Here is a 26729-nt window from a genome sequence, read left to right on the forward strand (position 1 = left end):
ACCGCCACCGGTGGCTGCGTCTCGGGACCGGAACAGGTGGGGTGGCTCCTCGCGGCGCGGAGACTGGTGGGGGTGGCCCAAGTCGGGGTGGACCGCCTTCACCCTCCCCCCACGGCACGCGCCGGGGAGGCCAAGCCCGCGCACACGCGCGCGCGCGCTCGCACGGCCCCGCGCCAGACGCCGGGCCCGGCCCGGCGGAACCCTCCCCCGACTCGGAGGGGGGAGGCGCGGGCCACAGCAGGCCAAGAACAGCACTCGGCCCCACCGCGGGGCCAGCGCAGCCCACACGCCAAAGCGACGGGGCCCTGCCCACACGCCGCGGCAGTCGCTCCCCGTGGAGAGCGACTGCACGCTCTGGATGGAGGAGCGGCGGCTGGGGGGTCCGGTGCCCCCAAGGCTCCCCTCTCAGATCGCTAGAGAAGGCTTTCTCACCGAGGGCGCATCGCCCCCCACCCAGCGTGCCCCGTTCAGGCCTATGGAAGCCCGCCGACGTGTACGCCAGCCCTCGGCTGGGCAGGAGGGGTCTGCGGTAGGGGTAAGCAGCGGGCCAAGAAGCGAGCGTTCGCGGTCGGGACCGGGGAGAGCCCGTGCGTGCCACCTCGCGAGGAGACGCACCCAAGACCGCGTGGGGACGGGACAGACGCCCGCCCCCCACCGGCACATCACCCGGCCCCACCACGATCGCTCCCACGCCCGGGCGCGAACCCCGCTGAGGGGGACCCACCCGGCGTGCGCCCGGCCACGTCAGTCCCCCCCCCCGGTACAGGGTGAGGACTGACGTTCAGGAGGCGGCCCCGGCCCCACCGAGGGTGGGGAGCGGCCACGCCTCGCTTACCGTCTCGACCCCTCCCCCACGCCTCAAGAGAGGCGCTCGGGAGACACGACCACCGCAGGGGTTACCCGAGAGGACTCGCTGGGGACGGGAAGCGATGCCGCCGCTCGGCCTCGGGCACCTGAGGGACAACCTGGAGCGCTCCAGGGGCACCGCAGAGGACCAAGGCGAGACACGCTCACACCCCGACGAGGGGGTACGTGGCGTGGCGGCGGGGCAGCCCTCCCCCGCCGCGGGGGAGGGCCGCTCGCGAGACAGGACGCCGAGCAGGCGAGGAGGCGAGAGTGTCTGCCGCGTCGCAAGACCCCGGCCCCGCCGACACCACAAGGCACGGGAGACCGAGGTCGGGCCGGAGTCCGCACCCCTGCCTCCCCCCCGCCACCCACGGGCGGCAGAGGAGAGGCGAGGGGCCCGCAGGCAGAACGAGAGGAGAAGCCACGTTCGCCATGAACGTCCCCGTCCCTCGTCTGGCGCGGCTTAGGCCCGGCCCGGGGGAGCATGACTTCACCACATCGGTCAGTTGAGTGAGTGAGCGAGCGAGCGAGCCATGTGGGGCAGGGAGGCCCCAGAGGGGAGGGCCCGGCGAGGACAACCACCAGAGGGGCCTGCTTCAGCCTCGCCAGGCGCCACCCACTCCTCGGTCCTCTCCGAGGAGAGCGGCCAACGACCCCAGGCGGGGAATGCCTGACACGCGGCACGGAGCCTACGGGGGTGGGGTCGTGCCGGCCACCACCGGGTGCCTGCGGCGGGGAGCGCACAGGGTAAAAGACCCACGCCGCCACCTCACCCCACCGCCCTCGGGCCACCAGAGACCGGAGGTGGCACCACGGGCCACGTCAGCCGGACGCACACACGAGAGCCGGCGCGCAGGCCCTGGCGGGCGGCTCAAGTGTCAGAAGCGGAGTCGGCTAACAGGCCAGGGCTCACGCAGAGAGAAGCCCAGAGCCTCGCACGCGTCCGGAGACCCAACACTCGGTGACAGACACCGAGGAAGACCGTGTCAGCACCTATCTGCTGGCAGAAAATGCCCAACACGACGGGAAAAATGACAGCGCCCAGAAACGGGGCGGGTCCACGATTTGCAGGGGGGGACCCCGGGACCTCGGTCCGGCCACCTGCCCCCAGCCCTACCCCCATAAATGGCAGCCCCGAAGCTCTCGGGGGCCATCTGATCGACCGGGGTGGGGGGGGTTGGTAGGGGGAGGGGAGAGGGGAGAGGGGAGAGGGGAGAGGGGAGAGGGGAGAGGGGAGAGGGGAGGGGAGGGGAGGGGAGGGGGATTAGGAGGAGGCTTAGGAGGAGGAGTGGGAATGGGAATGGGAATGGGAAGGGACGAGAGGGAGACGGGATCAGGCCGGGGACGCCCTGCCCTTTTCTCGCCCGCGTGGCCGGGGACTCGGGGAGATGCCACAGAGGCGCCTCCGACGAGAGGGCCCCCCACGAGGGACCGCTCCCGAGCACCGGGCCCCGGGCCCCGGGCCGGGGAAAGCCTGCCTCCCCCACATCCCTCGCAGGACGCCCCCATGCCGGTCCCCGAGTCCGGATGAAGTCTCGGTCCCTCCAACGCCACCGGAACCCACGCGGGCAGGCTTACGGGCCGGGGGGCACCCCCTCCCAGGCCTCCCGCGCCAACAGGGGCCGGCCCAGCCACGTCTCCGGATCCATCGGGACTCAGAAAACATTTCATCCAAGGAGGCGCCTCCGACGACCGGGAACCCCAGCGCGCCCGTCCCCGGCCTCACCGCACTGGGCCCGGGCCGCTCCTCGCCTCAGGAGCAGTCGTCCAAGGGACGCAGACGAGGGCCTGACCACCTAGCCGCCGGCGGCCCGGGCGCGGGACACTCTCTCCCTTTCCCCCGCGGCGGCAAGGCGCAGGCCGTGTCCGATCGGCTCGGGTCGGTCTCCGCGGCTGGAGGGGCACAGGCGGATGCTGGTCGACCAGGCCAGGCCACACGGCTTCCCCCGGCACACGAGATCCCGGGAGCGCGGCGACAGTCACCCCCTCATCATCCTGCGAGTCCAATCTGCGCCGAGAGCAGGACGCGCCCGCGGCTCAGCGCCACGGGGACTGTCACCGCCGGTGTCGCCAGCCTCCCCGAAGTCTGCCTCGGGCCCCGCCGCCGAGCCCCATCCCTTGCCGAGGTCGCCGACGCTCGGGAGAAGAGGGACGATCTCAGAGCGGCAGCCAGATGGCGCCCGACAACCGTCGCCAACGTCCCCGGAACCGATCCCGACCGCCGCCGGCCGCCCAAACGCCCGAGCTCGTCCCGGACTGAGGCGCCGGGCGGCCCCGTGGCGTCCGCCTCGGAGCCCGCTCACCCTCGTCACGGCACGGCACGGCACGGCACGGCACGACACGAGGCGACACGACGCGACGCGGCGCGACGCGACCCCGGCACCAGATCAGGGCGGGGAGGACGGAGGGAGCCGGGGTTTGGCAAGACACGGCCGGCCGGGCGGCTGCCGCGAAGGGGACGCGCTCCCCACGCGATTCCCCGGGCAGGGGAGATCACACGGACACGCCGGCGGGGCCGGGGCCGACGCCGCGGGTGGCCCAGAGCGACCAGGACGAGATCCCGGGTTCCCGGGTGGGAGGTTGGGAAGGGGAGGAGGGGAAGAGGGAGGGAAGGCGGGGGCTGGCAAACCGAAACCAGGCGAGCGCTCAGAGAACAACGCAGGAATCGGCTTTGGAGTCCGTCCTCTCGAATGCGGGAGGTCTTTCGAAAGCAGACAGGCAAAGCCCAGAAGCTAGAAAAGAAAGGATGAAGACCGCGAACCCCATCGAAGCGGAAAGAGAAATCGATCTCGGCACAGATCGCGACAAAGCCCAAAGACAACAAACGGGCGCGTGGGGAAAACGCACTCGCGGTCGGTCGTGAGAACACGGACGTCAGCACGGCTGACCACAACCGCAGGAAGGAGGAGGGAAAACAAAAAAATGCGGGCGGGGGTTCGGGGGGGGCGAGTCGATAGCCACCCGCTCGGTAAATCGAGGTTCAGTGCATCTACACAGAGCAACACTGTGCATGCGCATCCGCGTGTCTGGGTGTGCGTGTGTGTGTCGGTGTGTGTGTTTGACACAGTCAACGTGGACAAGGAAACTGTAGCCCCATCCGAAAAAAAAAAAAAAAAGAAAGAAAAGAAAGGAAAGAAAGAAAGGAAAGAAAGGAAAGAGAGAAAGGAAAGAAAGGAAAGAAAGAAAGGAAAGAAAGGAAAGAAAGAAAGGAAAGAAAGGAAAGAAAGGAAAAAGGAAGGACGGAAGGAAGGAAGGAAGGTAGGAAGGAAGGAAGGAAGGAAGAAAGGAAGTAAGGAAGGAAGGAAGGAAGAAAGGAAGGAAGAAAGAAATGAAGAAAGAAAGGAAGAAAGGAAGGAAGGAAGGAAGGAAGGAAGAAAGGAAGGAAGGAAGGAAGAAAGGAAGGAAGAAAGAAATGAAGAAAGAAAGGAAGAAAGGAAGGAAGGAAGGAAGGAAGGAAGGAAGGAAGGAAGAAAGAAAGAAAGAAAGAAAGAAAGAAAGAAAGAAAGAAAGAAAGAAAGAAAGAAAGTAAGAAAGAAAGAAAGAAAGAAAGAAAGAAAGAAAGAAAGAAAGAAAGAAAAAGAAAGAAAGAAAGAAAGAAAGAAAGAAAGAAAGAAAGAAAGAAAGAAAGAAAGAAAGAAAGAAGAAAGAAAGAAAGAAAGAAAGAAAGAAAGAAAGAAAGAAAGAAAGAAAGAAAGAAAGAAAGAAAGAAAGAAAGGAAACATGAAAACAAACGACAAAACCCACCACCAAAGGGAAATCAAGTTGTAGAACTACTCTGGGGTTTAAAAACAAAAACAAAAACACCGTAGAAAAAGCACAACCGCAGCCCATCAGGGGTTCCTCTCCTCAACAGTCCAAGAACTCGGTCAACTCCACCTCCTAGAAGCCAGAAAACCAGGGATGAAACACACGCAGGAGATCCAAACGGACGTTTTCAGTTTAAAAGAAAAGAAAAATTTATTTTTTTCCTCCCCCAAATGGGGGAGGGGGCGAGGGGGAGGATGGAGCGTAGAACTCAGCGGCAGAGTGCCTGCCCAGCACGCGCGAGGTCCAGGGTTCGATCTTCAGGACTTCCGTTCAAGTCAATAAGGAAGTCGGTAAGTCAGGCAATCACTAAGTCAGGCAACAAACCAGCAAAAGAAACGAATTACCTCCCCTCCCCGAATAAACAAACAACCACCGAAAGCAACAACAGCAGCAAGAACCAAAAAAAAAAAAGGCCTAAATAAATAAATAAATGTAAGTAAGTAAATAAATAAATAAGTAAACAAACAAACACAATTTAAAAAAGGGGAAAACGCACACATTTCCGTTTCTAAGAGATATCCGGACAGGCCCAGAACCTGGAATCTCGACAGCAAGTTCCAAAAACAAGCAGAAAGTGCCTGCTCCTGACGGAACACGTGATAGAGACCTCCGTTCGAGATGGGGCCGGGTGGGCGGGCTGGCAGGCGGACACAGAGCACTCGACTCATACCTGACAGAATCCGCTCTCCGACAGAAGACAGAAGGCAACACGGAACAGGGGTTGGTGGTGGGGGCGAGGGGGAGAGGGCGAAACGGAGGTGGAGGAAAGCCATTAGGGAAAACAGGACAGAAGTCCCTCAAAACATTCCACAGAAAACTCCTGGAAGACCCGGCAGTTCCACTACGGGCCCGCAGATGGACGAATGGACAGTGCCACGTGGTCTGGAGAGACCTATACCTAGAGGGGATGATGTTAACTAAGTGACTTAAGTTCGAGAGGGATGTTGTCACTTCGAGGCAGAATCCCCAAGACAATACGCAGGAACACATGCAAGGAAGCTGAAACAGGCTCATGGATACCAAGAAGGAACAATGAGTGCAATGGGTGAGGGAGAGGAAAAAGTACAAGCTTCCAGTTAACTCCAATTAATAAATACACAAATTACGGGAGGTCATGGACAGCAGGGCGAGTAGAGTCAATCCATACTATTGTCATGACGCTGTCCGGTGACGGATCCGTAACCAGACTCATCACGGTGATCATCGTGGAACATGGAAGAATCCCGAATCGCTATGTTGGACACGTGAAAACGGACATCCCATTGTCAGGTCAATTATGAGAGAGAGTAGGAGAGAGAGAGACAGAGAGAGAGAGAGAGAGAGAGAGAGAGAGAGAGAGAGAGAGAGAGAGAGAGAATTCTCACTGTCTTACCGGAAAAAAAAAAAAAAAAAAAAAAAGAGTTCAGTGAGATAAAGAGTGGATGTAGGTGAGGGCAATAGGTGGAGGAGATGAAAACCACGACGGCGACACATGTGCGGCATCCCACACGGTGGCAGTGCAGTGTGATCCTATGCATGCTCAGCTGTCTCCTAGCCACCTCCAAGTTGACATCCAGGGTCATCCTTTTAGGTTTCGTGGCTGCACCTTCGTCTGTCTCGGGCAATACTCTCCCTTGATTTTCCATGGGGGAAGGGAGGTGGGGTGGCCGGGCGGGCCACACCACGACACACCGCGTCGCGCGTGACCTGGAAAACAGATACACACCCGCCCACCACCCACGGGCTCCGAAATCGGTCACTGGTCACGACGCACACTTCGTCGGTCCCTTACGGAGCGATGGCGGACCAAACAGGCAGCGGCCAACTTTGTCGTGCACACAATGACGGTTCGTCCCTCGTGGAAACAAACTGATGACGAGACAGCGTGGTCAGGGGGCGGGTGTCCTTTCAGGAAGACAGAGTCATTGAAAGTCCCGCACACGGGAACTGTGCCAAGGGAGATCTCCATCACCCTACCCAACCCTGATCCAAATTCTCGTTCGGGCAGCTAAGGGTCAAGGTCAAAGTTTCTTTCTTCCCGGGGCAGGGGTCCTTTTGGGCCTCGATGGTTGTTCAACTGGAGAGATCACCCTTGGGCTGCATATACACTTCGGGGTGGTCCATAGGGTTCCACGACAGTCCCGCCACCAGGCAGGTGGTTCCACCTGATGAAACCGGTCTGGTCTTTCGTTCCAGGAAGACAAAGGTCCGTGGCTGAAGCCAACGAGAAACCCAGGGTGTGAGTCCGGAGCGCCACCAGTCAGGAAGATGTCTAGGCGTCGGGCTCGAAGAGGCTCGGGTGGCCTGAAAAACGCATGCGGGTTCAGGTCCACTTTCTGAGTGGCCTCCACAGCAACGGGCAGGAGGAGGGTCTCGAGAGGGGACACGGCAGTGACCTCTCTCCAGCGGATGTCCAGCTGCTCAGCCCGGCTCGGCGGGGCTTCAGGGAAAGGGCGGCTTTGGTTCTCGAGGATGCCAAGTCCAAAGCGGGAGAACCATGGGCAACGGGAGTCGGAAGAGCGTTGGCCAACCATCGGAGAAAACTCGAAGCACGCGTGACGTGGCCCAGCGTATCAGTGGAAGGCGGGGCGGGGCGGGGAGGGGGAGGGTGGCGGGAAGCACGCAAAGATGATGACACAGAACCGCATTCTCATCTCTATCACGCTGTACGAGAGTTTCCACTGAGACATGCTCCCCTTCCCCTGGTCTCTCCAAGGACGCGCATTTCTACCAAAAAATCACCCCCATTCAGACTTGTCGGCTGGCCAGATCAGCATACTTCCACGAAATTCGGCCTGAAGAGGGACAGACGTCCACGAAGCATAGCCATCGCCCCTAGAGGCTCTCGGACACCCGCTCTGCTGGAACGTTTCCTAAGGACGGCAGACGAAGACGGTCTCCACATGCTTTCCAGGAGACGTTCCTCAGAACGAGACCGTGACTGTTCCGAAGCCCGAATCGGTCACAGCAAATGTTCACGAGGAAGTCACGGTGAACCATCTGGGACACCAGTCTTTCCCAACCGGTCCACGTAGGGACACGATTTGGTCCTAGCCAGAAACAGACACTTTCTCCTCACAGCATCCTTTTATTTTAATTTAATTTAATTTAATTTATTTTATTTTATTTTATTTTATTTTATTTTATTCTGTTTCATTTTGTTTTGTTTTATTGTATTGTATTGTATTGCATTGTATTGTATTGTATTGTATTTTATTGTATTGTATTGTATTGTATTGTACTGTATTGTATTGTATTGTATTGTATGTTTACATATGTACGTATGTAAGTAAGTATGTATGTATTCCGGTCTGTCTGTCTGTCTGTAGGTCCATCCATCCTCCGAAGGTATACCAGTCATGTCGGCCAACACACTGACAGATCTCGAGTCTTTTCTGTCAGAAAGATATTAAAGCACGTCCCCTTCGACTCATGGAGCCAGGAACGAACGCTTCCGTATCTCATCTTCTTTGGAAACGATCTAAACATTCCAGGGACGTCGCCAGATGCTTCAGTTGCAAGGGACCAAAAACTACGTGGAGGAGGCACCAATTTTTCAGAGATGGACCGCCTCCCCCCCCCCCCACACACACACTACCCCCTCGGACTGCTTGGGGTGTGAACACTTCCTGAGACTTGAGACCGAGCCAACCATCGCTCCCAGACTCTTTTTTTTTTTTTTTTTTTTCCTGGCTGACACGTTTTATGACAGAGATAACCCACAGGAACTTAATGGATTCGGGGTAAACCTAGGGAGGCGAAAAGTTTCACCTCGAATGCTGCTCGTCACAATCAAGACATGGCTCTTTTCACGAGACCGATCCCTTGACATTTGCTTTTCTGGATGAAAGGATCTGTCCTAGATCATGTCAACCTGAAGGAAAACATTTGGGTTCCTTCCTGTTCGCATTCCCTGCCTGCATGTTCCCTTGAAAACCAGTTCCATAGAGCTCTTTCATGAATGAACTCTGGCAAGTGTATGTGGAGGAAGAAACATGCCAGGCCTACAAGCCGGGGACATACACAAGTGCCTACATGCATACATGCATACATGGGACCGGGCCCTTTCCAGATCCTTGGACGGCAGTACCATAGAAATGAGGATGGCTTCCACAAGACTCTCAGGCAAGCCAAGCTCTTTTGCGAAAGCGATAGCTTGTGCACAAAGGAGAAGGTGGCATGAGGGGAGAGGGAGGGGGAGTGCCAGCTCCCTGAGCAGCAGGGGCCATGCTTTTCTACCTAAAGGAAGGGCTTTGTCTCAGGATCACTGATCACTTCCATAAATCATCCGATATCTTGGATCGGCCGCAGGCGGCTCCAGGGTGAAGAGCCATCGCCCCAGGCTCTGTGGGGAATAGAGAAGACTTCCGTGAGGGGAAAGAAACGCATGAGAATTTTCTGCAAGAAAGCTCAGGAACAGATAATGTAAACACGGAGAGTTGAGCTTCCTGTCTCGTGACAACTAGGTCTACTGGGTCATGTCACAGAGAGCAAGCGAATCCTTTATTCCCCTGAGCCTTTTTCTTTTTCTTTCTCTATCTTTCTTTGTTCTTTGTTCCCTTTAGAGTGTGTGTGTGTGTCTGTGTGTGTGTGTGTGTGTGTGTCTGTGTGTCTGTGTGTGTGTGTGTGTGTGTGTGTGTCTGTGTGTGTGTCTGTGTGTGTCTCTGAAACTCAGGTACTGCCCTGTCTCATACAGACGAGACCAGCAGATCGACATGACCAGAGATTTTGTAGCTTTCATTTAAAAACTATAGGTCACTCACGAGTCGGGTAGGACGGGTGCTGCGTCCAGCGCAGCTCGGGACCGTGTCTGAGGACGGGCGACGCAAGAATGAAGAAACAAAGAGACCAAGTAAAGAGCGAAAATGGGACCAGGGGACTCAAGGTCTCGTGGATCTAGAGTGCCAAAAGCCTGGTCGACATCCTGTTTATTGGGAGTATACGGCTCAGGGAAAAAAAAAAAAAGAAATGCGATCAAAGAGGTGGGGCTTTAGATATTTCATGCCAGAAGCACGAAGTTCTGCTTGCTGGCTAACTGATTCATTTCAGGCCTATCCCTTCCAGGAACAATCACCCTCCTCGGGGGATGCAAAATTTCTAAGTGTATCCTGTGATTGCCTCTGGGACATCTCGAGATAGCAAATATTTCCCCGGGGTTAAACCACATGCTTTCCTGCCAGAACCAAGTTCTGTTAATGGATGATCTGGCTTCCCATGACCGTCCATTGTTTTACCCTAAGGAAATATCTGCCATCTGTTGCGCCCTCACGGTCAATCTCAGGATTGCCCCTCACACAATTTCTTGAGCATCATACATGTTATAGGTCATCGACTGTGTAAAACATGAAAACAAAGCAGGCGTGTGCATTTTTAAGCAAGTAAGTGTGAATGTAAGATTTTACGCTCATGGAAATGCTGGTGCAGCTTGGTTTCTAGTTGCTGGTTCTCCAGCAGCTTGTTTCCCAGCAGACGCGTAGGACACTAGAGAACCCACTCACTCAGAAAGAACCGATGGGACGGGTAAGGTTTTTCGGCTCGGAGGGTGAAAGCTTTTAAACTCTGTGTGGAAAAAAGACGTTTCAGGTGTATATTTCTCCTTAAGAAGGCTGCGAATTAGAGTTTCGACGAGGGAGACCACGCAGCAGTGTGTACGTTTAAAAAGGCCTCCGCGTGCCCCTCCCCACCCTTTTTTGTTTGTTTGTTTCTTCCATTCGGTTTCAGGTTCTACCTGATTCAGCCCCCTGGCCTCAGTCTCAGGCCACTGTGGGCTATGCAGACAGACGTTTCTGACGTTGTCGAGATGGACAAGATAAGGAGGGTTCCCCCCAGAGAACTGGGCCGCTGCTTCTATGAGATCAAAAAGCTGACCTACTCATCCAGTTCTATGTTTAGAAATTTGCTCCTTTCTGGGAAAGCGTAGAGCTCTGCGGTAGAGTGCGTGCTCAGCATGCACAAGGCCTTGGGCTCAGTCCCCAGTGCCACCACTGAAAACGTATAATAAATCTAAATAATTAATTGAAACGTAGATAAAGACACCTAATGACCCGTCCCCCCTCCAAAAAGATAAAAACTTCTTGTTAAAAAAATTTTTTTTTATTTTATTTTTTTATTTTTTCAGTTAAAAAGGCAGGAGGAGGACGAGGACGAGGACGAGGACGAGGAGGACGAGGATGAGGAGGAGAAATTAGCTTCTTTCCAACAAGGAGATTTCCAGGTCAAATGGAGAGCCAAATATTTCTATGCTCTAAAACTTCAGCTTTCCACGTATCCTGGCGTCAAAACGTCGGCACGGGTAAAGATTGTTCATCATTCTGTGACTATGCACTTGCTGCATTTTGGAGTGTTCATCTGTCCTTTCTCTTAGGAATAGATGATCATCAGAAATAGCAGTTCTGTTGATTAAACCCCCTTTTGACATATCGTTGTTTCCTGGTCACTAAAGTTACCTAATAATCACTTCACAGTCTATGGAAGTCAAATCATTGTGCTGTACACCTGAAACTGATAGAGGGCTGTATGTCAAACCTATGTCAATAAAACTGAAAAAAGAAAAGAAGAAGAAGAAGAAAAGAAAAGTCTGCTTGCTCGGGGCATCCGGTAAAGGCCCTCTTTCTGAGCGCACAAGGCAACCTCGGGCCGATTCACCCTGTCCCTGAAGAAGGGCAAAAATCCTCCACTCTATCTCCCGTTAGGTCCCGGACACTAGCCAGAGTTCCTCCTCCCTCAACCCCCACCCCGTTCCTGCGTCACACTGTGTGGGCTCAGGCACACAACCTATCGCTTTCCTTTAGCGTGTGGAATGAATATCGCCCGAAGGGAATTTCCTTTGTTGTCGTTTAAATAAACTGACGTGTTAATAAGTGCTCTGGAGGGACACATTCCCTTTGACCTGATCAGCCATAGTGACATCCCATGACCCAGGAATGTACAATATCATGGATTGGAAAGGATCTTAGAATTCAGAAATCATGGTGACGTGGGTCTGATGACCTAGCTGGCTCCATACAAACCAAGAGATGAAGGTGCCCAACGTTTTCACTCGATGCTGCCTAAGTTCTTGACAGTCACTTTAAAAAAGGAAAAGGAAAATTTGCATGGCACGCTTAGTTTTGAGAATGCTATCTGACTGCATGGTGGAACGCAAGGAAAAGCCGTGACGCTCGCCCACGGTATCGAGAGAAACGCAGAACCGTGTTTCTGGTAGCTTTCTTCACCGCTGCGCAAAGGCGGGAGCGACCGCTACCTCACGCAGAGGAGGAGAGGACGGGTTTCTCGGCCCCGTCACGCAATGCCAGGCAGAAGAAGCCTTCTCCGATGAGACAGAAGCGTGTCAAAGCGCATCCCTGCGTCGAAGGCTTCGGTTTCCCGGGGAAGGGGGTCGAGCCGAGGGACCCAGGCCCCCACGTCAGTCAGTCTTTCACTGGATTCACTGGCCTCGCTGTTACTCCTCAGCGATGGCCCCTCAGATTGCTCTCGTGTGTCTTTACCTTCTGGCTTTAGGAAGGACTTTAAACTTCGGCTGAGGGGCGGGACACCCAGAAGGGTTCTTTCAGTTCACCCCATCTTAGGTATTGCCATATCCAACACGTTGGTTTTCATCCCATCGTGGACCTACCTACCGGAGAGTTTCGCTGCTTAAAAGTCCCCTGTGCTCCACCTATTCATCAACAACCCCCCGCCACAACACACACACCCACACACCCACACACACACACCCACACACCCACACACACACACACCCACACAGACAACCTTCACCACCACCACCCCCGACCCCACTCATCTTTTCACCCTCTCTGGGGCTTTTGCCCTTTTGAGAATGAATGTCATCCAGAGCCGGTACCCTACAGGATGCCACCTTTTCAGATTGGCTTCTTTCAGGGAGTCAGGGGCACGCAGAAACGGCCCCGCCTGTCTCCCACAGGTCTCTCGGCTCCACGGGTCCCTGGTTTCCTTTTTAGAGCCAAATCACATGCTGTGGCACGGACCTAGCCCGGGCGACGTGTCCCTTCACCTCTTGAAGGACGCGTCTGTCCCGGTCGCCTCCACGGTTCCGGCAGTGATGAAGCAAGCCCCTCCACACCCCCACCCCCACCCCGCCCACCGTCCAGGTCCGTCCGCGTTCAGGTTTCCGCGTGGACGGAGCCCCGAGGGCTAGGCCTCAGGGTGAGAGTGGTATGGCGGGTGGCAGGTGGCGCACTGAAGGGTCCCAAATCCGGAGGATGCCGGCAAGGAAGGTCGCCAGGTCAAAACCTTCCTTCCCTCCCTCCGTCTCCTTAGGGTGGATGGCTGGGCCCGTGAATTCAGAGAGGACACGAGACACATGCTGTGAGCCGAGATTTCCAAGCCAGGAGACCTGGTGGAGGGTAAAGAAACGAGTTGATTGGGGGGGCGGGGGCGATGGGGGGGGGCTCTTAGGACTGCAGCCCAGGAGACACAGATGCAAGAAAGAAGCACTGGAAGTGTGTGTCATCAGACTACCCCACGGGGCAAGTGGAGAAGGGGAAACGAAAGAAAACACACCACAAGAGCAAGGCGGGAACTTTGAAACGACCAGGCTGCGGCTAGCAGCTGCTGGCAGATTTGTTTTTGAAACCGGTTGGTGGTGCCCTTGAGCTTGATACAGTTCTGACCACTCATGCCCCCCCTCCCCCCATTGATGCCGGTGTCGGGACCCAGGGGAGGCCACCCCAAACATGTATGTGCCTCCGTGGCACACGGATGGGTTAGAAATGAGAGTGACCGAAGAAGCCGAGGGGCCAGCAGACGCAAGAGGGACCCTCAGACTCTTCTTTCTGTCTCCCTGAAAGCGGGAAATCGATCACTTCCGTGGAGGGTGCCCTCCCTGCATCTGGACTTAGGAAAACACCCTGATCACCCACTGAGAGCCTTCAGGCCCCGGAAGCCTAGAGAAACCAACCAACCTCGTGACTTCTTTCAGGGGCTTCCCCCCCTCCCCAAAACCCAAACTCCGTCTCGATTCTTCACGGACGGGTCACCCAAAACCAAAGGCTCTCAGCCCGGCCCATTTCGCACAAAGGGCTGATTTCTTGTCCTAAAACGGAGAAAAGCTGCCTGCTTCGGGGACACATGAGTGCTTGAATGAAAGACAGTAGGTTCCCTGTCGCTCCTGCTCAACGATCCGTCTGGGGTCCATTTTTGGATCAGTCCAGCCCAGAGAACTCAAGATGTGTAGAGGGAGGGGACAACGTCCCCCTCCCTGAAACAGGACTATGTCTGCAACAAAGTTCCTCCCACTGGCCGTCCAGCTCCATTTTGGATGACTGAATCCTGGTTCACCTCATTTGGGTGTTTTGTTTTTGTTTCTGTTTTTGTTTTTGTTTCTGTTTTTGTTTTTGTTTTTGTTTTTGATTAATAGACTTTATTTCCTAGAGCAGTTTCAGGCTCACAGCAGAATTGAGCAGAAAATACAGAGAGTTCTCACATAGCCCTCCCCACCCACGCATATATCCTCCACTCCCCTCAACATCTCTCATCAGTGTGGCCTATTTGGTAAAACTGATGATCCGACATGGACACGTTATTATCCATCAAAGTCCATAGTTTACAGGACGGTTCACTCTTGAGGTTGTACGTTCTATGGGTTTTGACAAATGTACAATGACATGCAGCCACCACTATGGTATCCTACAGAATAATTTCATCGCCTTAAAAATCCCTCACGCTGCATCTGTTCATTCCTCCTTCCCTCCCTCTCCCCAAACCCCTGGATACCATGATCTTTTGATTGTTTCTAGAGCTTTGCCTTTTCCAGGATGTCATTTGGTTGGAATTGTACAGTTGGTAACAATTTTCAGACCGGTTTCTTTGATTTAGTAAGATGTCTTTTAAGTTTCTTCCATGTCTTTCACGGCTTGATAGCTAATTTCCTTGTCTTTCGTTCTTTTTTATTTATTTATTTTTTTAAAATGTTTTTACTGCACATATATTTTTAATTTACATATATGTACTGTTCATTGTTTCCAGGAAGGTTTAGAGCTTTAGCTTTTTAAACTTACATACTTATCAAAGGAATAAAGCCAACCACAAAAGAAGAATGAATTCAAAAAGATACACACACCCTGCTATTAACAGCAACATCATTTATGATTGCCAAGATACGGAAGCATCCTAAGTGCACATCAACATTTGAATAGATAAAGAAGAGGGGACACACACACACACACACACACACACACACACACACACACACACACATACACACACGTAATGGAATACAATTCACCCATGAGAAAGAAGGATATTTTGCCATTTGTGGCCCTTCCTTTCCTTTTTTTTTTTCCCCCTCCACTTTAAAAACCAGAATTTTATAACTGGGATAAACACTTCCATTGAGTCAAAAACAGTAAAATGCCTAGAAATAAACTTAATCGAGGAGGTTATCTATACTCCAGAATCTGAAATGACACAAAGAAATGGAAAGATGCCTTGTGCTCTTGCATTGGAAGAATCAATACTATCAACATGGCCACACTATCCAAAGCAATCCGCAGGTTCCATGCAACCCCTGTCAAAATACTCACGACATTCCTCACAGAACTAGAACAAACAATTTCAAAATTTTTAAGGAACAACGGAAGACCCTAAACAGGCAAAGCAATCTTTCGAAGGTCTCCTCTCCCTCCCTCCCTCCCTCCCTCCCTCCCTCTCTCTCTCTCTCTTTCTCTCTCTCTCTCTCTCTCTCTCTCCCCCCCTCTCTCCCCCTCTCTCTCTCCCTCTCTCCCCCCCTCCCTTTCTCTGTCATCTTTTTGTTCTCTTTTCTTAGGATTTGATGACTTGAGACCATCCTTTATCATTCCTTGTAAAGCCGGCTTGATGGTGCTGAAATCTTGTAGCTTTTGTTTATCTGTGAAGCTTTTGATTTCTCCCTCAAATCTGAACGAGAGCCTTGCTGAATAGAGTATTCTTACCTGTCAGTTTTCCCCTTTCATCACTTTAAGTATGTTGTGCCACCCACTTCTGGCCTGTAGAGTTTCTGCTGAAAAATCAGCTGATAACCTTACGGGAGTTCCCTTGTATGTTATTTGCTGCTTTTCTCTCGTTCATTTTAATATTTTCTCCTTATCCTTAGTTTTGGTCAATTTGATGACGATGTGCCTCGGTGTGTTCCCGTATGGTACTCTCTGCACTTCCACCTCATTTGGTTATTTAAAGGATCTTCAGTCTGTTCAATTCATAGGAGAGAACTTCCACGTGTATTTCTTCTCAGTTTTATGAAACAAAGAAGGACCCAGGAAACTGGCAAAACATAAATGCTTTTCTATTGGGTTGAGCAAAGACAGGCCCTGGCCGGGGACGGGGGGGGCGGTGCTGGAGGGTCGGGGGGGCGGTGTAGAGAAGGATATAGATCATTGTTAGAGTGCCTGCTTAGCATGCATGATGCCCTGGGTTCAATCCCCAGAACCACCATTAAAATAAATAAATAACCTAATCAAACCCATCCCCCTCCTCCCCCCCCCAAAAAAAAGAAGGAGAAAAGAGTGAGAGACAGAGACAGAGACAGACCATCGGGAAAAGTAGCTGCACTAATACTTCCAAGAAACAGGACAACATAAAGATAATGGAAGAAATGCTGGATAGTGAACAGCCACGGGTGGTTGGCACAGACCCATAGCTTCTGGACTCGCAAAAAAAAAAAAAAAAAAAAAAAAAAAAAAAAAAAGAATATGAGAATCATATGGATCAGGAGATTGGGTCTGAATTTTGTGCCGTTTGACTTGTGCCAGTTACAAAGGTCATGCACAAGGAAGATGACTGGCTACTTTATTGTCTGAAATGAGACACTTGAAAGTGAAAGGAGGTGCTATACAATCGTGCCTGGACTGGGATTTTTCTAAGGGAGCCCAAATCCTTTACAATATATATCATGTTTTCAAAAATGAATATCATTCCTGGACAACATTTAAGCAATTTTTTTCTGTGTTATCAGTAAACATTTTTAAAAAATCAGTAAGAAAGGAAGAGGGAGAGAGAAAGAGAGAGAACAGGAGTAACTATACGCGCGCGTGCGTGCATGCATGTGTGTGTGTGTGTGTGTGCGCGCACGTGTGTTGAGGTGGGGGCCTAAAAGAGGGTGAGGATTCTTTTCATCGAGGTCTGTTTGTACAGAATTCTCTCCTTCTCCGCTTTACACTGTGAAGGAAAAGCCCAGCTGGGCTAACAAGCTAAGTCGCAAATCTAAGTGTAACAAGTGTCGGATTACTGATCTGAGTTCTGCTGGGCTAACTCGTAAATCTAAATTAATAAGTGCCGGTTTGCTGATTCCCTGTTCATATTTTGCTAGCCAGCTGGATTTTCAAAGAGACATATCTGGCCTTGAAATGTTGGTTTGCTGCCTCACTGCCTCTACTTTCGTGATAATGATGTTGCTAAAGCTATTGCGTGCCTATTGGCCGAATACCCCAAGCTGGTACTTAACCCTATAAAACCTCATGTGCACGTCTTGGAGGTGCTCAAGGCTTAGGAGCAGAAGCCCCTCTGAGCCCGCCGGCGTAATAAATCTGAGTACTCCAACCCTCCGAGTGGTGCTTGTTTCTTGGCCGGCCTGTCATTTCCATAACAGCACCGTTGACAATAAGAACGTCACTCTCGTTCCGGCATAAAGAAGACATCTGGGGAGGGTGGGGTGGGGGGTGGGGTGTAGATCTATGTTATGTCCTGATTCCAGGAAGGAAAGGGGCAAGGGTCAGCGTGCCCTTCTTTCTGGGGTATCTGTCTGTTCGCTTTTGGTGTTCGGCTGGTTTGGTTATTTCAGCTTTCTGTTTGGTTCCTTTCACAGATCCAGTGGCTCAAAACAGCATTCTGATTTTCTTTTCTCCTGGGGTTTGGTTTTTGATAGGTAGAGGGACAGGGCCCACGCAGGGGTGGGGGTGGGGGTCACTGTGCCGGAGAAAGGGAGGCGGCTGTGGTGAAATCATCGAGCAGAGGGGATTTCTACGAGAGGGACTCTCCGAAGTGAATGGGGTCCAAGGAGATCAGCAGGGTTTCTGTGTGCTCATTTGGTTTTGTTCGTGCGTGTGTTTGTTTTTTCTGGACGAGGCCAAAGAACTCTTCAGGTGGAGGTGTGTGTCCAAAGGGTCTGACAGGATGGGAGGATGCGGGGCGAGTCAGTCCATGTGCCCAGAAAGAGAGAGAATCTGTCATAGCTGAGACTCAGGCCTTTTTCAGACCTAGGCCCAGAGAGCAGTTCGGCTCCGAGCATTCACGGAGAAGTTCGCCGCCACCTCAGTCCTGTCCCCCACCCCCGCCCTCCCCCACGCCTCAGCCCCCAGTGAAGGAGGAATCATGAAGTGGCCGCACTTAGGCTAAGCCAATTTTTGGCTTTATGCTTACTGCTTGCTTTTAGAACGATCAGCAAACTCGACTGACCAGACACCGCTCCCAGCTCCAGGCCCACTGTTAAAAACAGCTAAAGTTGTCGATTCTAACTGTTTGATTTGACCTTCCTCTGATCGTTCAACTTGACAATCATGTTTGGCGTCTGAGTCTTTCCCCAGGAAGGGAGTCACGGGAGGATAAGCTCAGGAGAACGACCAGCCCCCTCCCACCCCCCACCCCCCACCCCGAGTTCCTCCGTGGCGCTGGTGCCGCCGGGTGAGTCTGACCAGATAAAGAAGGTCACGGGCTGATGACCTACTAGACCACCAGGAGGTCCCATGTTATCAGACACTCATCCAGATTTAGGAGCAAGTTTCATCAGAGACCCTTGTTGATCATGAGCACCTTTTGTGCTCCCGCCTGTTGTGATTCCCTTTCATGCTCCAACCTGTTCGTCCACAGAAGCATGAAACCCCAACCCCAAGACGGGTTCACAGTTTGGAGGGCACTAGCCTGCTGTGAGTCCCCTTTGCCCAGCAAAGCAATCAAGCTGCCTCTTTTCTTCTAAACTCTAAGACCCTGTCTCTGGGTTATTTGGCTCGTCAGGGACGGGGTCGGGGAGGGCGATCTTTCGGCAACACCCGCAGAAGTTTCCCTGAGTGGCAGGAACCAGCGTGGCCCTCAGGCCTCAGCCCCGCAGGCAGGCAGGCAGGCAGGCAGGCAGGCAGGCAGGCAGGCAGGCAGGCAGGCAGAGTTGGAGCGACCGTTGGTCCCGCCCCCGCCCGCGCACCACCCCCCCCCGCCCCCGCCGCTGCTTCCGCCGCCGCCGCCGCCACCGCCGCCGCCGCCGCCTCACAGGCCTTCTCCACCGATCGGTCCCAAATCGACTGACTGTCTCCTGGAAGCGGGGGCGGGGACGTCAGGAGGATCCATTCGGCAGGGCCTCGTTCAATCGCTTCATTCAAATGCAGAAAGCTCTGTGCTCAGGTCAGAGCCTTTGACTTGGCCTCCGGCTCCTCTCTGTTGAACGGCTTTTGTTCTTTGGTTTCAATTTCCCCACCCTTAGGCCACCCCGTCCCAACTGCACGGAGGGAGGCGGGAGGGAGGGGGAGAATCTCGCCTGGTCTCAGGCCAAAGGAGTCCCCTCCTTTTCCTAATCTGGGTAAACCCCACTACACCGTTTGAGAATCATGGAAGGGCATGGAAGCAGACCTCTGACTTGATAGATTCCTCTGGGATGGGAGACTTTAAAAAAACAAAATTCTTTTTCCCCTGCTTCCAGGGAGGCAGAAAGGAGGGCCAGAGTGTTCCTCTTGCCTCGGGCAGTTCTTTGTTTGTTTCTTTCTTTCTTTTGTTAAATCATTTTTTTTTCCTTTTTTTCTTCCAGTTTTATTGAGACAGAGTTGACATACAGCAGTGTATACTTTGGGGGGGGGGGGCGGGGAGAGGAATTCGATTTTATGTATTTATTTTTGACCGGAGGTACTGGGGATTAAACCCAGGACCTTGTGCTTGCTTGCTAAGCACACACTCTACCACTGACCTATACCCTCCCCCTTGGCCAGTTGTGAAGTCCCTTTCATTCAGCATAGTCCATCGGGCACATTTTGGGGCAGCCTACTCTGGACCCCAACATTTCCCTATTCTGTAACTTCCCTGGAAGTTTTACACATTAAAAGCTGGGCTGTTGACTGTGCATGTGCGTCCATGCGTGCGTGCGTGCGTGCGTGCGTGCGTCTGAGCGTGCATGCGTGCGTGTGGTGTGGGGGCAGGAGGGAGGGAATAGTTTCCTAGAGGGCCTGCGTTTCATGGACCCAGTTTCTTAGTTCTGAGAACAGGTCTGTTCAAGGAAACAGTTGTAGTATCTCGTCTCAGGAGGCGGTGGTGTCGATGGGCTTCTGAAGCTAGGCCTAGGGAGCAAGCAGTCAGGTATCGCCTAAGAGGCACTTGTGTGGAAAACCAAAGTACAGCACAAAGGTTAATCATTGGAGCAGATGAGAAACCAGATTCAGGGCCGGGAGTAGGGGGTCAGTCTAGTAGGAGATTTCCACACATCGGGGTCATCGAAATGGCTCGAGCAGTTTGAAATGCCTCTGATGATGTCCTGGGGTGTTCGGCTCAACTCTCTGAGCGGCTCCTCCAAAAACAGGCCCTAGGATGGTTTCCACAGGAGCTGTTGTGGCCATTTCTCTGACGTTTACCTCCCGTTGTCCAGCTTCAGTCTGCAGGGCTTCAGGAGACGGAGCATTTTAGTACTCAATGATGCCAAGACAAAAGGGTGAGAGAAAATGGGAAACGTTCGTGGAGATGGTCCTAGGCAGATAGTGGACGCAACTAGAAGACCTTCAGTCTCCGGGCCGGCTTTCAGGTTGAGACAAAAACCCTAAGGCAAGCGCTTGCTGCCACAGCACATCGACTAACACGGGAACCATCCAGAGAAGATCAGCACGGCCCCTGAACGTGGACGACACACGCACATACGTGAAGAGTTCCGTAGCTTTAGTGATGTCAGTCACCCAGAGGAAGACAGATATCCTATGCCATCACTTCTAGGTGGGATCTGAAAGTAAGTCAAGACACCCATCCATACATAAATAACTCCATTTTAAAAAGACTCCAAGGAACCTATTTACAAACCAGAAACAGACTGGACTCGCAGACATGGAAAAGAAACCGATGGTTAACACAGGGGACAGGGTAGGGTGGAGGAATGGGGGAGGGCAGAGGGATAAATCAGGAGTTTGGGATTAGCAGATATAAACCACCCTATACAAACTAGGTACACAAGTAGGTCCTACTGTCTAGCACAGGGAACTATGTTCAATAGCTTGTAATAACCTATCCTGAAAAAGTATACGTGTGTGTGTGTGTGTGTGTGTGTGTGTGTGTGTGTGTGTGTGTGTGAATAAGTGAATCACTATGCCGTACGTCATAAATGAACACAACATTGTAAGTCAACTATACTTCCATTGACAGAGAGTTCCTACAATAAACAGGCAGGCAGGCAGGCAGGCAGGCAGGCAGGCAGGCAGGCAGACAGACAGACACAGACACAGACACAGACACACAGACACACAGACACAGACACACACACACACACACACACACACACACACACACACACACACACACACACACACACACACACACCACAGACACAGGGGAACCCTAAGGAAAACGAGTAGCACTAGTATCTCTTATCCATGCATGTCTATCCCAGTTTAATGGAAACCTAAGTTTTTGCCTCCAAGTCAATGATGCTAATAACTCTGCTGCCAAGAATAGAAAAATCCTCACGGAGGATTTCTGAATCCCAGAAGGGTCAGGGAGGGAGAAAAAGAGAAAGGGTTCCATTCTGCTGACAGAGGTATGATATTTACCATGTGGGTGTCCGCCTCTAAAAGGGAAGGAAGGGGAAAAAACAAAAGTTTATTTTCCCTTGTATCTGAAAAGAAAAAAATTTAAAACTCAATCCTCTTGGAGACAAGAAGTCGTACACACCTCATGTCACTGATTCTCCTCCTCCACCTCCTCCTCCTCCTTCCTCTACTTCTTCTTCTAGTCTATATCTCCCATGGATTCTGACGACCTTGCCTGATGATGGCGGGTGATGGGGGCAGAGATCGATCCTTCTGAGAAGTAAGTTGGCAAGCGCTTTAGTGAAGCCTCGTAGGATTTACCCAGCGAAGCGAGTGCCTTCGTCCCTGGAGGCTGCGGAAAGTATGTCCCCAAGTCACATACGCATGTGTTTGTCTTTTGTTGTCGTCGTTGTTGTTGTTGTTGTTGGTGGTGGTGGTGGTGGTGGTGGTGTGTGTGTGTTTGTTTGTTTGTTTGTTTGTTTGTTTGTTTGTTTGTTTGTAGCAGTGTCCTGGCCATGCTGATGGCATCAGGCTTGCAGCGGGGGAAGGAAGGCTTCAACCCCTTTGGAAGTCATACCTACCATCCCAAGAACGTCTGGATGACCCCTACTATGTGGCAGTTGAATGGGGGCCAGTTACTGGGGTTCAGCGGGTCCAGAGAGAGGAGGTCTGAGGCCTCTGGGGACAAAACGTTTGTACGTATGTATGTATGTGTGTATGGCCAGTTGACTGTTTTTGCGGTCCTATAGGAATCTTCCTGCCCCTGTCTATTGAACAATGGGAGTCATCTTCCAAGTGCCCTGACACCAGACACCACGGTGGGTGAAGGAATGCGGGTGGGGTGGGGGTGGGTGGGGGAGGTCATCCAGGGAGCTGGGAGAAACCGAGCACGTCCGTGGGTCGGTGGGTCGGCCTGTCGGATGGTCGCCATGCTGGGTTTCCCCTAACCCAGGCCATTTGCCGAATGGACAGAACAGACTGGGGCCACGTGTGCCACCCACCCTCTTTCCGGAGGCTGTGGTCCACTGTGTTTGCATGAAAGTCAGTGAAGGAGGCATCTCCTTGGGACTCGGTTCCGTCCCTTTCACGAGAGCCTCCACTTTGGATGACAGCCAGCCAGCCAGCCAGCCCTCGATGCCAGGGCAGTAGACGACTGCCAGGAATATCCCATCCTTTCTGGAACCCTGAGTGTACCCACCTGTACAGACACAAGGCTGAAGAATACATGACGTTCCTTCCTAGTTGACAGCACTCCCCATGTCACTGAAACAGTGTCCAGTACGCTGACGTCATCTCCTCCCTCTCCCACACCCCCGCACGCGCACAAACACGCGCGCTGCGCGCGCGCGCACACACACACACACACACACACACACACACTCTGTCTGTCTGTCTGTCTGTCTGTCTGTCTGTCTGTCTGTCTGTCTGTCTTCTAAGGATGGAGAAGAGTTTGCTGAGCTATTTCGGGTGCCCTCTCATCCTAGTTCCTATCTCCAAGTTGGTTCAAAGTCCAAAAGGCGGTCAAGCACTTAATCAGATAGGTCCCTCGTAAAGAATGCCTCCCACATCACGACGACAGGCTTCTTAGGCCAGCCGAGAAGCTCCTTCAGTTCTGCGCCCATCTTGGCTCTAAGTTGATATCAGTCTGTTACGGAAATGACAGGCCAGCCAAGAAACAAGCACCACTCGGAGGGTTGGAGTACTCAGATTTATTACGCCGGCGGGCTCAGAGGGGCTTCTGCTCCGAAGCTCTGAGCACCTCCAAGACGTGCACATGAGGTTTCATAGGGTTAATTACAAATATGGGTCTATTCGCCAATAAGGCTCAAACAACAAAAAGCAAAGGATCAGTACACTGGAGCTTATCAATTTGGAACAGATCACGTTACTGACACTTGTTGAGCTTGGATTTACGAGTTAGCTTGTTAGCCCAGTAAACTGACACTAAACTTCAGATTTACGAGTTAGCCCAGCAGAACTTAGATCAGTAAACGGACACTTATCACACTTAGATTTGTGACTTTAGCTTGTTAGCCCAGCTGGGCTTTTCCTTTACAAGTCCTCCAGGATCCAAGAAAGCCACGTTGGAAAACAAGTGGTGATTCTGATGGGACAGGAGATCAGTCATTTGGGGGCGAAGGGTGGGGTAGGGAGACATACCAGCCAGTCTGTCTGTTTTCACCCAGTGTGGGAGCCGTCCCAAAGAGATAACTCGAGAAGAGAGAAACAGGGAGTTGACAAAGAACACGTGCAGTGGCGTGCCCTCCCCCCCACCCCAGGAGAAGGCCAAGCCAGAAGTCCCTCCGGATGGCGGGCTCCGGACTCCGGCTTCCAGGGGAAGCGATTTTTTTTTCCTCCCCATTTCAGGCCCGGAAGAAGAGGGAGAGGCAGAGTGTCCTTCTCGGGCATCCGCTGTTTCTGAAGCACGCTTGTTGCCAAAAGTTCGGCCCCCGTCCCCGACGAGCCCAAGAATCCAGAGACAAGGTCTTGGAGCTTAGAAGCAAAGAGGCCATTTTATCGCTCTGCCGGGCAAAGGGGATTCACAGCAGGCTAGCGTCTTCAAAACTGTGTACCCAACTTGGGGATGGAGTGGGTGGGGTGGTTCTAGAGCCATAGCTCAAACAATCGGGCATCGATCACCATCCACAGAATCGTTTTCTCATCAGAAGACTCAGAATGGTGTCACGATGCCTCCAGGTGACCCATTCTATAGAGGCTGGTGGTTAGATCTCGTTATCTCATAAGCACTCAAGGTGTGGCCTTCTTGGTCACTCAGGCTATTTTGTCAGGTCACTAGTCCCGTGACCGACCTTCTCCTCGGAGAAAGACTCAGAGACCCAGCATGATGATGACTTTCAATGAGTGAAATACAGTAGAAACAGTAAGATCGATAGCTTCCAGTTTCAACAACAGGCCTGGAACCGTGAGCAGCAACCAGTCAGTCAGGACAGTTGACCGTTTTCAGGGCGAGCATAAGAAACCGAATGACACCCCCCCCCCAGCAAATGAATGAAACAGTCGAGCGCTGCGTCTCCCCTCCCCCCCCGCCAAAAAAAGAAGAAGCAATCCGTTAGCCTAATTCCGGCCATTTTATTCATCCTCCTTCACCCTGAAGCCCCAGTCACCCACGTGCCACAGTGGTCTGTTTTCTGGTTTCCTCCACCACCCCACCCCCCACCAACCACCACCCCGCCAACATCCCCCTATGCCCAACCACCGCCCCAAGTGTGGGACTGGACGGGGGTGCAGGGGGGCTGAGGGGGGCGGCAATGGCGGCTTGAGGTGAGGGTGGGGAGTGTTCCGCCCAGATCGTATAGGAAGCTCAAACACAGCTGCAGTACGAGACAAGATGGTAGATTTCTGTGGGTCCTCCCTCCTCTTAAAATCCTTCCTAAGGAGGAGACAGACAGAAAGAGAAACATCACCCTCACTCCCAACGCCTCCTGCGCCCTCGATGCGCCCCAAAACAACAACAAGAAAAACAAAAACAAACACGACCACAAATAAGTCGCTATCCCTGGGGAAGAAGGATTCAATGGCATGGGGATATCATTCTAAAATTCATTCCCTCTTCATCACATTTCATGGAAACCGATTGCAATCTATGAGGCCCTGTGAAGGTAGGGGTTGGGGGGTAGGGAGGAGGGAGGGAAGTGAAGGGGGGAGAGAGAGAGAGAGAGAGAGAGAGAGAGAGAGAGAGAGAGAGAGCAGAGGAGAGGAGGGATAAAAGGGGAGAGGACAGGAAAGGAGAGGAGGGAAAAGAGGGGAGGGGAGGGGAAATGAGAAGAGGCGAGGGGAGAGGAGAAGAGGGAGAGGAGAGGAGTGGAGGGGAGAAGAGAGGAGTGGAGGGGTGAGGGGGAAGGGGGGAGAACAGGGAAGAGGAGAGGAGGGGAGAGGAGAGGAAAGAGAGACAAGGGAGACAGACAGACACGCATGCGCGCGCAGCGCGCACGCACACACACACACACACACAGAATAGCGAAATGGAGAGAGAGGCAGAGAGAGAGAGAGAGACAGACAGACAGACAGACAGACACGGATCTAGGTCAGGGACACTACACATGGGTATTCTTCTGAGTGATTTTATGTGTTTTCTCAATCGCCACCTCTATGGAGATAAAAATCGCTCCCATAAGATGAAGGGAGTCCTTCTGCCACGGCCCGCGGCCCCGCCCACCAGCACCGCTTGTGTTTGTCAGGGATTCCAAGCCAAAGCACGTGGAGGAGCGGGAGAGCTTCCTGGCAGCCCAAGGAGGAGGAAAGTCCGGCAGCATGAGAGAGGTGGGTTGGCACGGGGAAGCTGGAGGCCGGCTGACGAGAAGATGGGTGAGGGGGCAGGGAGGAGGGGTTTCCCAAGTTGGAGAGCCAAGACGAGGGAGGGGAGCTGTCGGTGGCTGCGTTCTGACCCCGACCCCAACCCTGACTGGAGCGGATCCCTGAAAGGAGGCGGTTCGGGCTCTCTGGCCGAGAACGCCCCTCTCTTCCTCTTTGTGCAGAAACACCTTCCGCGGACCGAGAAAGTCCATCCCGAGACCCTCGTCGGAAGAGTCCTTTCCAGACCCATCACGATCCTCCTGGGCCTAGGGGTCCAGGGGATGGGGCGGGGCCTCCATTCGATCCGTCTTCCGTCCGTCCGTCCGTCCATCCACAAGATCTTGAACATCCATGTAGGATTCTGGATGGTAGCAGTTTTCCAGGATCCTCCAAATCCTTGTAAGTCCTCTCCTGGCAGATTCGACCCCTAGGTCGTACCGCGCAGCACAGGGCACTAGATTCAGTCCCTCGGGACGAGGGTTCCTGAAAAAGACCAGGAAAAAGAAGAACAGAATCACTATGGTGTGCACCAGCCAGAAACCAGCACCACCTTGTCACTCGAACAGACTTGCAAAAGGCGGGGTAGGGAGAGAAAGTCATAGGATGGCTACCATCCCTCCCACCCCCACCCCACAAGCCAAGCCCCAGACCATCGTCATCCCTGCTCCCCCTCCCCTCCCCTTTCCTCTCCCTTCCCCCTCCCCCCTCCCCCCTCCCCCTCCATCGACGCCCGCCTCCCGCTTGTACCCCACTCCTCTGAACCCAGCACCACCCACCCCAGCCTGGACGGGCTCGGCTCAGATCGGCTCGGCTCGGCTCAGCCCGGCCCGGCCCGGCCCGGCCCGGCCCGGCCCGTCCGTCCGGTCGACTTCTTCGCAGGGTCTAAAATAGCGCCCGGCCGACAGGCAGGTGGCACATGGCACATGGCAGGGGAGCGAGCGGGACGGTTCGGGATCTCTGGGTGGCAGGGACACGCGGCCGGACAACCTGGCGTGCGTTTCTCCGCTCGGGGGGGCCCTCGACCAGAGACCGTGGTACGGGGGAACGGGGACACACACACACACACACACCACACACACCACACAC

General features: G+C 53.4%; 2 long non-coding RNA genes and 1 other non-coding gene across 12 annotated transcripts in view; 2 read left to right on the forward strand and 1 right to left on the reverse strand.

Moving 5' to 3' along the window:
• Window positions 1-18775: 18775 nt before the first annotated feature.
• LOC135323012 (uncharacterized) lies at window positions 18776-25613 on the forward strand. 3 transcript variants are annotated; one of them, XR_010384074.1, is made up of 5 exons: window positions 18776-18957; window positions 20186-20536; window positions 21533-21690; window positions 22079-22147; window positions 25529-25613. It is a non-coding gene; the product is annotated as an uncharacterized LOC135323012 (long non-coding RNA). The 3 variants fall into 3 exon arrangements; XR_010384075.1 differs by lacking the exon at window positions 25529-25613 and adding an exon at window positions 22282-22570 and having other exon boundaries at window positions 21832-22147; XR_010384073.1 differs by lacking the exon at window positions 25529-25613 and adding an exon at window positions 22282-22570.
• LOC135323112 (U6 spliceosomal RNA) lies at window positions 20363-20471 on the forward strand. Its single transcript, XR_010384356.1, has one exon. It is a non-coding gene; the product is annotated as a U6 spliceosomal RNA (small nuclear RNA).
• The window catches only part of LOC116151857 (uncharacterized), a 32266-nt gene continuing 29936 nt past the window's right edge, over window positions 24400-26729 (reverse strand). For all 8 annotated transcript variants that reach the window (XR_010384069.1, XR_010384070.1, XR_010384071.1 and 5 more), the window contains one exon: window positions 24400-26126. This is a non-coding gene — a long non-coding RNA (uncharacterized LOC116151857). The remainder of the gene's footprint in view (window positions 26127-26729) is intronic.

Source organism: Camelus dromedarius, chromosome 15 (genome assembly GCF_036321535.1).
Source record: "Camelus dromedarius isolate mCamDro1 chromosome 15, mCamDro1.pat, whole genome shotgun sequence".
NCBI lineage: Eukaryota > Metazoa > Chordata > Mammalia > Artiodactyla > Camelidae > Camelus > Camelus dromedarius.